The following is a 15842-nucleotide window of genomic DNA, read 5'->3' on the forward strand; positions in this document are numbered from 1 at the left end:
TGAATTTACAATAAGGGCTGGAGAAGACAGCAGATGGCTTTGGGAGTCTTATTGCTTCAGATGCTCGAATCATTTGGTCTCTGATTTTGGTGATAACTATATTTAATATGTACATATGCTTACGTTATAGCGCGGCTTCTCCTTCTTTGTCACCATTATCTTCTTCATTTTTGCTGTAAGGACAAAAAAATTTGGTCAATACTTCACTCAATACACCGATAAGCACAAGCATGCATATTTTAATCAAGTGAATCAAAATGGCCAACCCAACTGAACCGAACACCATTCATGTGTTGAATAAAATGTGATAAACATTCAATCATCAAGAAAAATTTTTCTATATGCAAAAGAACTCTACTGAACACATAACAATTAAGTGAATCAAAATGACCAACACCACTAAACCAAACACCAATCATGTGCTGAATAAAACGTGATAAACATTCAATCATCAAGTAAATCATTTTTGCATGCAAAAGGATTCAACTAAACACACTAACAATCAAATGAATCGAATGAATCAAAATAACTAACTCCCCTGAACTGAATTTCATTGATGTTATGAACAAAACTTGATGATCAGTCAATCAGCAAGAAGAATATTTCTGCATGCAAAAGAACTCAATTGAACACACTAACAATTAGGTGAATCAAATTAAATGACAAACACCAGTGAACCGAACATCAATTATGTGCTGAATAAAACGTGATAAACATTCAATCATCAAGTAAATCATTTCTGCATGCGAAAGGACTCAACTAAACACACTAACAATCAAATGAATAAAAATGAGCAACTCCACTGAACAAAAAGAAAGTAAGAACACATTTCCATTCCTATGCCCTAGTTACGCCAAAAAATGGAATCAGATTAAGTCAATCTACTAAACAAATTAACTCAATTCAGTAAACCTAAAATGCAACTAGGAGAAATGCGAGATTGCAAGATTTTAAATGAACAGTAGTTTTTATCATACCTTTTGCAGTCTCTGTTCTTGTTTTCCTCGTTTTTTTCTTCTTTTCGAAATCTTCTCGCGATTCTTTTCCAGTAACGGTTTTCGCAGAGAACACGAGTGAAGTTTGAGAGATTTTGAGGGAGATTCGAAGTTCTCCAATAGCGGTTTCAATGTTGAAGAAGGAATGTTGTTTCATATTCAAGGCGCGAATGAATATGTTAACGTTTTCGGTGCTCTGGGCGCGTGTAATACACGCTCATTTAATGATATTGAATTTTTTTTATATTAGACCAATTTGGATGAACTTTGATAAAAAATTATATGAATGTGTAGCATGACTATAAAATAATAATAATAATAATAATAATAATAATAATAATAATAATAATATAGAAGATCAATATTTTTATATTATTAAATTTAAAATTTAATATTTAAAATTTAAAATTTAATACTTAGAATATAGAGTGTTAGTTAAATGCTAAGTAGTTTGAAATATGAAAAATCTATTAGTTTAATGTTTTAAGATTTTGAGTTATATATGATATTTTATCTTATATTTTTTTACTTATTTCTTTTTTAAAATTTCTTTTAAAGTAAAAACTATGCTCAAAATTAAATGATGAATGAAAATAATAAATTTTGTTCACATCCTTGTTACATATACAACATACAAAGCATTGACGGAAGTTACGTATAGATGGCGGGACGAGGCTAGCCAGTTTTGTCAACCTTACCGATTTTATTTCCATGTGATTCCAAGGAAGTTACATATATTTGCAATTAAAATATGAAATCATGACGTGAAAAGGTAGAAGAGAGTTGGTGACGCAAGAATGTTGAATTTGTCTTTAGTCTTCTTTATATGTATATATATGGAAAAGTTCTATGATAACATTAGTTTTAGCGACTAATCATGACGTGAAAAGATAGAATAGAGTTGGTGACGCAAGAATGCTGAATTTGTCTTTAGTCTTCTTTTTATAATATTGGAGTTGGAGTATATATATAAATCTAAAATTAAAATAATTTTTTTTGTATAATTTCTTATAATTATTTTTATAATTATAAAAAATATTTTTAAAAAAATAACATTAAAATAATTTTTAATTATATTTATAATTATTTTTTAATTATTTCTTATTATTATTATTTTCAATAATTTTTAAAAATAATACTAAAATTATTTTTTAATTATTTTTATATTAAAAAAAATTTTTATACTTATTTTTATTATTATTTTTTATCAAAATAATTTTTTTATAATTTTTTTTGTAAATTTAAAAAACTAAAACCAAAATAATATTCTCTCTTATAATTTTTTATGATTATTTTTAAACTAACACCAAGAGAAAGAATATCATTTTAGTATTAGTTTTTAAAATTACAAAAAAATGATAAAAAATTATTTTTTTAAAAATAAAAATAATTAAAAAATAATTTTGGTATTATTTTTAGAAATTATTAAAAATAATAATAATAAAAATAATTATAAAAATTATTTTAATAAAAATAATATTATAAAAAATTATTTTTTTAAAAAAATAATAATAAAATAATAATTATAAATATAATTAAAATATTATTTTAGTGTTATTCTTTTGAAATTATATTTTATAATTATAAAAATAATTATAAAAAATTATTTTGATAAAAATAATTATAAAAAATTATAAGAGAGAAAATTATTTTGATTTTAGATTTAATTTTCTTATTTATAAGTCAAATTTATATTATCCTTAATCAACAAAACTAATATCACCATAGAACTCCCTGTCTCCCTATATATATATACATAAAGAAGCCACAGAGTGCGTACTGCGGTAAACTCACCCTGGATGCGAGATGATGTTACTGTTAACCCTCAAACCAAAGTGGGTGATGCTGTATTTGCATCCGTAAAAGAAGACGTTACTGTTACTGCTAACCCTCGTAACAGGGTGGGTGCTGCGGTAAACTCACCCTCGATGCGATGAATAGTGGGTTATGCAGATTGTTAGTGTTATTGCCAACCCTCATGCCATATGCTATGATTAATCTATCAGCAATAAGTTCCTAACAAAACAGCGTGCAGATCTTCACGGATCTGGACCTACCTTATATAAATAATAAAGCATCTATTATATATAGATCAGATCTATATCCTCGTTTCTCATATCCTCTGTCTTCTATATATTGAGTTATTCTTTAATTGTTAATAAGTTGTTTGTTTTTCTTTCTTCTTTTCTGGCGAGCGTGTTTAGTGGGTGGTCTAGAACAATTACTCTTCCCATATTTCATTTGTTTCTTTATTATTGGAGTGAAATGGATGGATGCTATATATATACTTCTTGAGTTCTTTTATTAACTGTTTAGGGTGTGTTTGGCAAATGCGTTATAAGAGAAGAAGCATGTTTAGCCTTCTTAAAAGTTTCAATTTTTGGTTTGACAAATTTTTTATTCATAAATGCAGAAGTGATTTTACTTTCAAAACCATAGTTTACAAGAAGCTACAATTTTGAGCTTCTGCGTTTCACCAACGGGCTTCTAGCTATCAATACTCTATCTTTATTTACCTTTTACCAACTTTATCCTTTATACATGTTATTATATTATTTATGAAATTCTTATTATTTTTGTTACATGAACTCTCTCTTTTTATTATTTATTATTTTTATTTTTTATTAATTATTTATTTGATATTATACACTTTTATAATTGTAATTTTTTGTATTATTTTTATTATCTTTTTATAATATGATTTATTGATTCTATTAGATAAAGTAAATTAAACAACAAATTAATTGTAAATAATAATAATAATAATAATAATAATAAATTATAGCATACTAAAAAAGAGTACTAAGAGTACTAAAAATATACTATATAAAAGATATCATAAAATTTTATTTATTTATTTCAATTACTACCAAGATAAATATTTAATTTTTTTATTATTCTTAGTACTCTTTAAAATTTATATTTTGTTAGTTTTAATTAAAAATATATTTTGTCAATTTTTATATATTATTTTTATTTTAGTGTATAAATATTAATTTTATTATAGAATTAATTAATAAGATCTATTCAATTATCTAAATTAAAATGATAAGATACTATATAAAAATTATTTAAGTTGTGTCTATTTTAGTAATTTTTTATCTAAAAGTGATTTTGAGTAATATAATCCAAACAACATTTATTTTATTATAATTCATTTTGATGCAAAGATTGCCAAACATAAATCATTTTAACACAAACTTACTTTTCATCAAAATCAAGTTTGCAAAATCAATTATATTCAAACTCCCGTTCGTAAACTGTAATCCAAATACACACTTAGTAGTCACTAGTCACCCGATTGACGACTAATAATGAGCTCTGAATTTTGTTCTTTTGTTCGAATGTCAAGTATTTATGAAATCATATATGGTAAAAATTAATTTTAGACAGATTTGTCACTTCAATATATTTAATCTTAACTCAATTTAAATTTTATATTATTTTTAATTATTTAGAATAAAAATGATAGATTTACTTAATTAATAATTATGTATCTGTTCGATAGATCGGGTACCGGACGGTTCGGGTTGGTACTTTAGTTGATGAGAAAGGGGAGTCGCCTGGGGCCGGGTCGCTGGATCAAGAGAAAGGGGTGCAGTCGGCTTCCTGAGCTCTTCGTGTGGAGAGGGGGGTGTCACCTGCAAAGACACTCCGACGCTCTAATCAGTTGAGTGTGCAGGCGAAAAGGTGAGAGAATGGTATGTGACGTACCTCGGGGGAGAGGCAGGGCCCTCCCCATATATACCGTGTCAGGAGTGGGCCCCCCAGGGGCAGAGCCCACCTTCCTCGAAGCTTCCTTTCACAGCTGTAGCGAAAAGCTGTCCAGGACGCGTGTCCGGATCGGTATCTGAACGCCTTGCACCCGACCGTTTGGGTCGGGTGGTTCGTGGGTCGGGTCGGCCCATATTCCATTTGGGCCAGGCTGTAACAGTGCCCCCAACGTGCCAGCAATGATCGTGAGGGTTGTTGGTGGCGTGTTATCTCTTCTTTCGTGTGTTGTCGCCAGGTCGGCCGCTCGTGGAGGGGACGTGCCCCTTACGTGCGTGCCTGTTCGTTGCTGAGGTGATCATTTGTCGCCTCATTCCTCACACAGAGCATTAAATGCTCATAATGGGTTAAAAATCCCGCGCGCAAAGACTATTTTGCCCTTATGCCTTTCGCGCTCCTTGAGTGGTAGTTTTAAACAGTTTTTCATTTGTTTTCTTCTCATATCTTCACTCCAACCATCTCCACACCTTCTCCTCCTTTGAGTTTCCCAGAGTGTTATTTCTGCATTCTTGCGCATTCGTTCCTCCTCCCTCTCCTTCGAATCTTCGCAATTAATCCAGGTAAGCATTCATCTCTTCGTTCTCTGCTTCGTGTTCATTTTGCCTTTGCCATTAGTTCTTCTGCATGCATGCTGTTTGCTTGGTTTTGTATGATAGATGGCCTTTAGTGCCAAGTAGGTGCCTAAAGGGGGTTACCATTCCAGGGTAGGTTTTTGTTTGGATTTTGCTTTAACCATGCTTGATCTTAGCTATTGAATAGGCTTAAATGTAGTTTCTGGGTTTTTTTCCGGACTCCCGATCTCATAGACTAACCGAGTGGTACCCCCACTGTAGGTATGCCTCGCGTCGTTTTTCGAGCTTCCCCCTCCGCCACGGGTTACGACCCATACGCCTGGGTGACTTCTGACGTGAAGGACTCCCCGAACCAGATGGGCGAGGAGGAGCTAATGGAGTTCCGCCAATGTGAGTACTTGCGCGGCGGGACTGACGAAGAGGCCAACTACGACGTCTTTGTTCCTGCCCCCAATGAACAACTATATGAGCTTAACTTCCATTCCCCTCGGGTCCCCGATTGGATCTGGTTCTATAAGTACATGTTCACCCAAGTGGGGGTTCGTATCCCGTTTTCTGCTTTTCAAATGGCGCTCCTTAATCGGATCTCCGTGGCACCGTCGCAGCTGCATTCGAACAGTTGGGCTTACATCCGCTGTTTCGAGATGGTATGTGAATATTTGGAGTTGCCGGTGTCCGTTGACGTTTTTCTTTTTTTCTTCAACCTCACGAATCTTTCAAAGGAGGGGAAAGCGAGGAAAGGGTTCATGTCCTTCTGATCTGCCCAGAGTCGGAAGATCTTTGGCTTGTTCGAGGACTCTTATCATGGGTTTAAAGACAAGTATTTTAAGGTGCGTCCGGTCAAAGGTCGTCACCCCTTCTGGTTGTTGTTGGAGGGGGAACGCCTCATCCCGATGTACTGGAGTTTCGGGGCGGGGTCCAACAACTTTATCAAGGTGACTTATAAGGGGATGTTCGCTGTGGACAGAAAGATTGCCGACGTGTTGTTGGCTGTTTTCGGGAAGAATCATGTGAATCCCCATCTCCTCATGGGAGACCGGGAGGTCGCCAGGAATTATATTTGTGAGTTGTTTTGCCTTGTATTTTTTGCGTTGCTATTGCTTCACTTGGTTATGCCAGTTTCACGACTAACTTGTTTACTTATTTGTTGCAGTGGAAATGTCTACTTTGGTGACAGGGCTTGAGGGTTTGTTCAAGACTTTCTTGGCGGACAGCGATGAAGAGAAGGCTGACGAGAAGGCTGCCGGGAAGCCGGAGACCCCTCCTGAGGACAAAAAGGATCAGGCGGTGCCGTCACCCCGTGACACCGATATGTCGGACAAAAACTCTGACGGGGCGCACTCCTATTCGTGAGGAGACGGCCGGCACCGGGCACTCGTCCTCCGCTCAACAAGAGGATGATGATTTGAAGCTTATCCCCACCCCCAAAAGGCAGAGGGCGTCCTCCAGCCCTGAAGGAGTTCTCACCGTGATGGAGCGGAACTTCGACGCTGGGACCTTTATAGACTCGCAGTTGCTTCCCGGCACGGAGGATCACTTTCTTGGCACCAAGCTTGCGGGGAAGGCGAGGTGGATGTACTGTATCCTTCTTCGCGGTGCTACAATAGCTCGGAAGGCCGAATTCGAGTTGTCGGGGATGCAGTCGCTGCGCAGGAAGCTTGAATCTGCTGTCAAGGCCAATAATGAATTCAAGACTCAAGTTGAGACGCTTCGGGAGCAACTGTCCAAGACGGAGGAGAAGCTTAAGGCTACCGAGGAGAAGGCCGAGTCTGCCGAGGAAAAACTGAAGGCTTCTGATGCCAACGTGTCCCGTCTAACCGAGCGGGAGATGACTTTGGAGAGCCAACTCAATGCTGCGCAAGGTCGGGTGGTCGCATTGGAGAAGGAACGTGATGTGGCCGTCCCGTCGGCTGAGGCTGCTCAAGCTGAGGAAGAAACTTAAAGAGACTGTAAAACAGGGAAAGAGCGCGATCCTGATGACCGAGGAGGCTCTCAAGGCCTAGGTGAAGATCGTGGCTCCTGATTTCGACACGTCGGCGATTGGGGTCTTTAAGACAATCAAGGATGGCAAGATTGTCGACATGCCCAAAATGTGATCTCTTTGTACTTATTGGATTTGTGATTATGTTGTAGAACTTTGTGGAACTTATTTTTGTTATACTCTAATAGTCGCTTGGTCGACTTGTGATCATCATTTTTCTTCGCTTATCTGGTAGCATTTTCGTTGTTTTGTTACCGTTTTGTCGGCGTAGGCTTGTCGCTCGCGTTCGCTTACCATTATGTTGGTAGCTCGTCGAAGCCAGGTCGTGGCTTTGCTACTGCTGTAGCCGTTTATTTGACCTTAACTTAGTCGGGCTCCCGGGGTGATCAGTCCCGGGGAGCCGTGTCGTTATCCCGTTTACCATGCATTATAAGGAACATGTTGTCGTGGGACGCATAAATGGGGAAAGGTAGATGGGAAAGTAAATAAACATTAATTTTGACAAGTAAACATTAATCGGTAACTGAGCAAGTCTATTGTCATGACAAGTATTCAAGAAAGTAAATCACTGAGCTCGTTAGGTCGCCTAATCGGCATGTTTGAGCTAAGAATAGAATCTTCTCAAGTTACCTGCATTCCAAGTTCTCGGGACCTCTTTACCATCGAGCTTCTCTAACTTGTAGGTGCCCTTGCCAATCACCTCTTTGACTTTGTAGGGGCCTTCCCAATTTGCCGCCAGTTTACCTTCTCCCAGAGTCATTAGCCCGATATCGTTGCGCCGCAAGACGAGGTCATTTTGCTCAAATTCCCTCTTGAGCAATTTGGTGTTGTAGTGCAGGACCATTCTCTGATTTAGTACTATCTCTGACAAATGCGCTATCTCCCTAACCTCGTCTGCTAGGTCCTTTTCCACCGCTTCCTCTACTCCCTTCAGAAGTAGTCGTGGGCTCGGCTCGCCGATCTCTACGGGTATCATTGCGTCTACCCCATATGTCAGGCGGAAAGGGGTTTTTTCTGTGGACGATTGCTCGGTTGTTCGGTAAGACCAGAGGACCGAGGCGAGTTCGTCGGCCCATGCACCTTTTTTGTTATCCAGCCGCTTCTTGAGGCCTAACAAGATGACTTTGTTTGCGACTTCAACTTAACCGTTCGTCTGGGGGTGTTCTACAGAGGAGAATTTCTACTTTATGCCCAGGCCGGTGAAGAACTCCGCGAACTTCTTGTCAGTGAACTGTGTCCCGTTATCAGAGACGACGACTTCCGGGATGCCGAATCGAGTTATCACCTGCCTCCACATGAACTTTCGACAGTTGGCTGAGGATATGCTGTCCAGTGGTTCAGCCTCTATCCACTTGGTGTAGCAGTTGATGGCAACTATGAGGTATTTGACCTGCCCTGGGCCAACCGGGAAAGGTCCCAGTAGGTCGACTCCCCATTGTGCGAAAGGTCGGGAGGACGTTAATAAGCTTAGCTCGGTTGCCGGTGCTTTGTGGAAGTTGGCATTCTCTTGGCACTTGACACATTTTCTTACGAATTTTTTGGAGTCCATCATCATCGATGGCCAGTAATATCCAGCTCGGATGAGCTTTCTTGCTAGGGCTTTGCCCCCGATGTGATGACCACAGCATCACTCGTGGACTTCTCTGAGTACGTAGTTCGTCTGGTCGGGATGCAGGCACTTCAATAAGGGTTGACTGAGTCCCTTTTTAAACAATTGACCTTGTATGAGCGCGTATTTGGCCGCCTCCCTTCTCAACACTTTGGCTGCTTTCTCGTCATCGGAGAGCTTGCCGTTTTCTAGGAAATCAGTGATGGGGTCCATCCAGGAGGGGCCTATCCTTGTCAAGTGGAGGGCAATGGTTGGTTCTTTTATCATGCCTTGAATGAGGGAACGGTTGCCGACTCCCGGTTTCGTGCTTGCTAGCTTGGATAGGAAGTCTGCCCGTGTGTTCCTTTTCCTCGGAATGTGTTGGACCGCGACCTCCTCAAACTGTTTGCTCAGCTCTTTGACCTTCTTCAAGTACTTCTGCAGTAGCGAATCTCTGGCTTGGTAGCTTCCGTTTACTTGCGAGGTGACGACCTGTGAGTCACTGCATACTTCCAACCTCGTAGCCCCGACTTCCCGAGCTAAGACCAAGCCGCCCAGGAGGGCTTGTACTTCGCTTGGTTGTTTGATACGGGAAAGTCGAACTTGATTGATTGTTCGTATATGACCCCGGCAGGGCTTTCCAAGATTATCCCGGCACCTCCGGACGTTTGGTTGGAGGCTCCGTCCACGTGGAGTCTCCACCATGTGCCCGCCTCCTCGGTAGGGTCCCCCGTTACTTCTACCAAGAAGTCTGCCATTGCTTGTGGCTTAATCGCATGTCGGGGCTCATATCGCAAGTCATATTGAGAGAGTTCAATGGCCCAAGTCATCATTCTTCCCGCTAAGTCAGGTTTTTGGAGCACTTGGCGGATTCCTTGGTCCATTCACACGACCACCTGGTGACCCTGAAAGTATTGCCGTAATCTTCGGAAAGAGGTTAGCAGTGCTAGAGCCAGCTTCTCTAGTTTGCTGTATCTCAATTTTGCTTCTTGTAGCGCTCTACTCATGAAGTAAATTGGTTGTTGAACCTTCCCTTCTTCACGTAGCAAAATTGCCGCCAGCGCTTCCTCCGTTACGGCCAGGTATAGGTAAAGCGATTCTCCGACTTTGGGCTTCCCGAACACGAGGGGTGTTGCGAGGATCTCTTTGAAATGCTTAAATGCTTCCTCACATGTTGGGGTCCATTCAAACACTATTCCTTTTTTCATAAGGTTGAAAAATGGCAGCGCCCTAGCAGCCGACGCCCCAAGGAAACGGGGTAAGGCAGTGAGTCTACCCGACAGCCTCTGAACATCCTTGACGCAGCCCAGACTCTTTATTTGGAGTATTGCTTGACAATTTTCCGGGTTGGCCTCGACCCCCCTTTGGGTTATCATGAACCCTAGGAATTTTTCTGCTTCCATGGCAAAGGCGCATTTGAGTGGTTTGAGCCTCATGCGGTGTTGTCGGAGGGAGGCAAACACATTCCCCAGGTCACTTATGATGTCCTCAGGCCGGGTGGTCTTTGCAAGGATATTATCTACATACACTCCACAGTTTTGCCTATGAGATCACTAAATATCTTGTTCATTAGCCTTTGGTATGTTGCCCCGGCGTTCTTCAGGCCGAACGGCATTATCGTGTAGCAATATATCCCTCCCGGCGTTATGAACATTGTTTTCTCTTCGTCAGGCCGGTGCATCGGTATCTGATTATAGCCAGAGTAAGCGTCCATAAAGTTTAGGTACCGATATCCCGCCGCTGCGTCGACCAGTGCATCAATGTTGGGCAGGGGGTAGCAGTCCTTTGGGCATGCTCTATTCAGATCAGAGTAATCCACACACATCCTCCATTTCCCATTGTGCTTTTTCACTAGGACTACATTCGACAGCCACGTCGAGTAGTCGAGTTCTCGAATAAATCCTGCTTCGAAGAGGCTAGCCGTCTGCCTGGCCACCTCCTCTGCTCGCTCTTGCGACATCTTCCTCCTCCTTTGAGCTACCGGTCTGGCCTCCGCTATCACGACCAAGTGGTGTGACATGAGTTGAGGGTCTATTCCCGGTATATCGGCTGGCGTCCATGCAAATAGGTCGCCGTTAGCTCTAATAATTTCCATTAGGGGCTCCTTTAGGTCGTGTGGTAGGTTTCTGTTCACGAAGGTGAACTTCTCCTCTGTGTCACCGACTCTGAATTTCTCCAAGTTCCCCTCTGGCTCAGGTCTGGGTTTGTCTTCGACTCTAGTGTCTAGGTCGGCAAGGAACACTCCTGCTGCTTCCTTGGACTTCTTTCTTAAGGAGAGGCTGGCATTGTCGCAGGCGACTGCCGTTTCCAAATCTCCTTTTATGGATCCCACGGATCCGTCGTCAGCCACGAACTTCATTACCAGCATCTTTGTGCTTATTATTGCCCCGAGGTCGTTAATGGTCTTCCTCCCTAGGATGATGTTGTAGGCTGTGGAGTCTCGTAGAACCACGAACTCGGCCATTACCGACCTTCGCCCCTGTCCTGATCGTACAGATATTGGTAGGGGGATTATCCCATCTGGTTTGATGAAGTGGTCGCCCAAACCTACAACACCATGTTGGTGTGTCTTTAGATCGGCATCTCATAGGCCCAAGGCTTCGAACACGTTGCGAAACATGATGTTCGAGTCGGCCCCGGTGTCCACGAGGATTCGCTTGATAAGGCCGGTTCCCACTCTGGCCGTGATAACCATGGGAGGGTTTTCCGCGGCCTCCTCGAACCATTGGTCCTCAGGACCGAATGAGATAGGTGGGAGCCTCTTGGAGCTTCGCACAGAGGATGAGGAAACCGCCAGGATCTTGGCGTCTTTCTTGTATGCTGGTGCACGAAATTGTGATCAATACTTTTTAATACACAGAACAATCCCTAGTAATGGCTCCAAAGACTTGGTGCTCAATACCATGGCATAAACACAACTTCGCACAACTAACCAGCAAGTGCACTAGGTCGTCCAAGTAATAAACCTTACGCGAGTAAGGGTCGATCCCACGGAGATTGGTGGTATGAAGCAAGCTATGGTCACCTTGTAAATCTCAGTCAGGCAGACTCAAATGGGTATAGTGGTAAACGAATAAAGCAATAAGATAAAGATAGAGATACTTATGTATATCATTGGTGAGAGCTTCAGACAAGCGTATGAAGATGCCTTCCCTTCCGTCTCTCTGCTTTCCTACTGTCTTCATCCAATCCTTCTTACTCCTTTCCATGGCAAGCTTATGCAAGGGTTTCACCGTTGTCAGTGGCTACCTCCCATCCTCTCATTGGAAATACGTCCCTGATGCTCTGTCACAGCATCGGCTATCCATCTGTCGGTTCTCAATCAGGCCGGAATAGAATCCAGTGATTCTTTTGCGTCTGTCACTAACGCCCCGCCCTCAGGAGTTTGAAGCACGTCACAGTCATTCAATCATTGAATCCTACTCAGAATACCACAGACAAGGTTAGACCTTCCGGATTCTCTTGAATGCCGCCATCAGTTCTCGCCTATACCACGAAGATTCCTTTTAAAGAATCCAAGAGATATTCACTAAGCCTCATATGCTTGTAGAACAAGAATGGTTGTCAGTCACCTTGTTCATGAGTGAGAATGATGATGAGTGTCAATCATCACCTTCATCAAGTTGAAGAACAAGTGATATCTTGGACAAAGAACAAGCGGAATTGAATAGAAGAACAATAGTAATTGCATTAATACTCGAGGTACAGCAGAGCTCCACACCTTAATCTATGGTGTGTAGAAACTCCACCGTTGAAAATACATAAGAACAAGGTCTAGGCATGGCCGAATGGCCAGCCCCCCCAAATGATCTAAGATAGCATAAAATTAGAAGATAGCTACCAAGATGTCTAAATACAATAGTAAAAGGTCCTACTTATAGAAAACTAGTAGCCTAGGGTGTACAAAGATGAGTAAATGACATAAAAAATCCACTTCCGGGCCCACTTGGTGTGTGCTTGGGCTGAGCAATGAAGCATTTTCGTGTAGAGACTCTCCTTGGAGTTAAACGCCAGCTTTTATGCCAGTTTGGGCGTTTAACTCCCATTTAGGTGCCAGTTCCGGCGTTTAACGCTGGAATTTCTTGAGGTGACTTTGAACGCCGGTTTGGGCCATCAAATCTTGGGCAAAGTATGGACTATCATATATTGCTGGAAAGCCCAGGATGTCTACTTTCCAACGCCGTTGAGAGCGCGCCAATTGGGCTTCTGTAGCTCCAGAAAATCCACTTCGAGTGCAGGGAGGTCAGAATCCAACAGCATCTGTAGTCCTTTTGAGTCTCTGGATCAGATTTTTGCTCAGGTCCCTCAATTTCAGCCAGAAAATACCTGAAATCACAGAAAAACACACAAACTCATAGTAAAGTCCAGAAAAGTGAATTTTAACTAAAAACTAATAAAAATATAATAAAAACTAACTAGATCATACTAAAAACATACTAAAAACAATGCCAAAAAGCGTATAAATTATCCGCTCATCACAACACCAAACTTAAATTGTTGCTTGTCCCCAAGCAACTGAAGATCAAATAAGATAAAAAGAAGAGAATATGCAATGAACTCCAAAAACATCTATGAAGATCAGTATTAATTAGATGAGCGGGGCTTTTAGCTTTTTGCTTCTGAATAGTTTTGGCATCTCACTTTATCCTTTGGAATTCAGAATGATTGGCTTCTTTAGGAACTCAGAATCCAGATAGTGTTATTGATTCTCCTAGTTAAGTATGATGATTCTTGAACACAGCTACTTATTGAGTCTTGGCCGTGGCCCAAAGCACTCTGTCTTCCAGTATTACCACCGGATACATACATGCCACAGACACATAATTGGGTGAACCTTCTCAGATTGTGACTCAGCTTTGCTAGAGTCCCCAATTAGAGGTGTCCAGGGTTCTTAAGCACACTCTTTTTGCCTTGGATCACAACTTTATTCCTTTCTTTTTCTTTCTTTTTCTTTTTTTTGTTTTTTTTTTTCGTTTGCTTCCTCTTCTTCTTTTTTTTTTTGTATTCACTGCTTTTTCTTGCTTCAAGAATCATTTTTATGATTTTTCAGATCCTCAGTAACATGTCTCCTTTTTCATCATTCTTTCAAGAGCCAACATTCATGAACCACAAATTCAAAAGACATATGCACTGTTCAAGCATACATTCAGAGAACAAAAGTGTTGCCACCACATCAAGATAATTAAACTGTTATAAAATTCAAAATTCATGCAATTCTTTTTCTTTTCAATTAAGCACGTTTTTATTTAAGAAAGGTGATGGATTCATAGGACATTCATAACTTTAAGGCATAGACACTAAGACACTAATGATCATAAGACACAAACATGGATAAACATGAGCATAAAAATTCGAAAAACAGAAGAATAAAGAACAAGGAAATCAAGGAACGGGTCCACCTTAGTGATGGCGGCTCTTCCTTCCTCTTGAAGGTCCTATGGAGTGCTTGAGCTCCTCAATGTCTTTTCCTTGCCTTTGTTGTTCCTCTCTCATGATTCTTTGATCTTCTCTAATTTCATGGAGGAGGATGGAATGTTCTTGATGCTCCACCCTTAGTTGTCCCATGTTGGAACTCAATTCTCCTAGGGAGGTGTTCAGTTGCTCCCAATAGTCTTGTGGAGGAAAGTGCATCCCTTGAGGCATCTCAGGGATCTCATGATGAGAGGGGTCTCTTGTGTGCTCCATCCTTTTCTTGGTAATGGGCTTATCCTCATCAATGGTGATGTCTCCCTCTATGTCAACTCCAACTGAATAACAGAGGTGACAAATGAGGTGAGGAAAGGCTAACCTTGCTAAGGTAGAGGACTTATCCGCCACCTTGTAGAGTTCTTGAGCTATGACCTCATGAACTTCCACTTCTTCTCCAATCATGATGTTATGGATCATGATGGCCCGGTCTAAAGTAACTTCGGACCGGTTGCTAGTGGGAATGATTGAGCGTTGGATAAACTCCAACCATCCTCTAGCCACGGGTTTGAGGTCATGCCTTCTCAATTGAACCGGCTTGCCTCTTGAATCTCTCTTCCATTGTGCGCCCTCTTCACATATGATTGTGAGGACTCGGTCCAACCTTTGATCAAAGTTGACCCTTCTTGTGTAAGGATGTTCATCTCCTTGCATCATAGGCAAGTTGAACGCCACCCTCACACTCTCCGGACTAAAATCCAAGTATTTCCCCCGAACCATTGTGAGATAATTCTTTGGATCCGGGTTCATACTTTGATCATGGTTCTTGGTGATCCATGCATTGGCATAAAATTCTTGAACCATCAAGATTCCGACTTGTTGAATGGGGTTGGTAAGCACTTCCCAACCTCTTCTTCGGATCTCATGGTGGATTTCCGGATATTCACCCTTTTTGAGTGAAAAGGGGACCTTGGGGATCACCTTCTTCAAGGCCACAACTTCATAGAAGTGGTCTTGATGCACCTTTGAGATGAATCTATCCATCTCCCATGACTCGGAGGTGGAAGCTTTTGCTTTCCCTTTCCTCTTTCTAGAGGTTTCTCCGGCCTTGGATGCCATAATGGTTATGGAAAAACGAAAAAGCAACGCTTTTACCACACCAAACTTAAAATGTTTGCTCGTCCTCGAGCAAAAGAAGAAAGAAGAGAGTAGAAGAAGAGGAAATGAGGAAGAGGGAGATGGTGGTGTATTCGGCCAAAGAAGGGGAGAAGTGTTGTTTAGGTTGTGTGAAAATGAAGGGGTTAAGAAGGGTTTATATAGGAGAGAGGGGAGATGAGGTTCGGCCATTATGGGTGGGTTTGGGAGGGAAAGTGGTTTGAATTTGAAGGGTGAGGTTGGTGGGGTTTTATGAAGGATGGATGTGAGTGGTGAAGAGAAAGATGGGGTTTGATAGGTGAAGGGTTTTTGGGGAAGAGGTGTTGAGGTGATTGGTGAATGGGGGAAGAAGAAAGAGAGTGGTGGTGGGGTCC

The sequence above is a fragment of the Arachis stenosperma genome, chromosome 2 (genome assembly GCF_014773155.1).
Source record: "Arachis stenosperma cultivar V10309 chromosome 2, arast.V10309.gnm1.PFL2, whole genome shotgun sequence".
Classification (NCBI taxonomy): domain Eukaryota; kingdom Viridiplantae; phylum Streptophyta; class Magnoliopsida; order Fabales; family Fabaceae; genus Arachis; species Arachis stenosperma.